This window comes from Tupaia chinensis, unplaced genomic scaffold, assembly GCF_000334495.1.
Source record: "Tupaia chinensis unplaced genomic scaffold, TupChi_1.0 Scaffold000417_1, whole genome shotgun sequence".
NCBI classification, from domain to species: Eukaryota; Metazoa; Chordata; class Mammalia; order Scandentia; family Tupaiidae; genus Tupaia; species Tupaia belangeri.
The window spans coordinates 1-340 of record NW_006159922.1 but is presented as its reverse complement, the minus strand read 5'-3'; positions in this window follow the sequence as shown (position 1 = coordinate 340).

The window sequence follows — 340 nt, the reverse complement described above, 5'->3', positions numbered from 1 at the left end:
AGAGGTCCTGGTGTCATTCACCCTGTGATTCACTCCCTGACATTTCTACAACTTAGAATGGAACTCCTGCCTCCTCCTTCAAAGATCCTAGTTAGGGGGAGAGGATAATCTCAGTGCTGGCAACATCTACTGAAATAAAAAATGATTCAATTTCATAACAAGGGTGTTAACTCCTGCAAGAACATTTCCACTGGAAAACCACCAGCTTCAGAGTGGCTCTACATTAACAAGGCTGCCTCTATTGACAATAAAGGCAAAAAGGAGCAATGGTTAAACAATTGCATTTGCTATTATTCTCAAATGACTTTTTTCATGGCTCTGATTCAAAAGAGTCTCAACT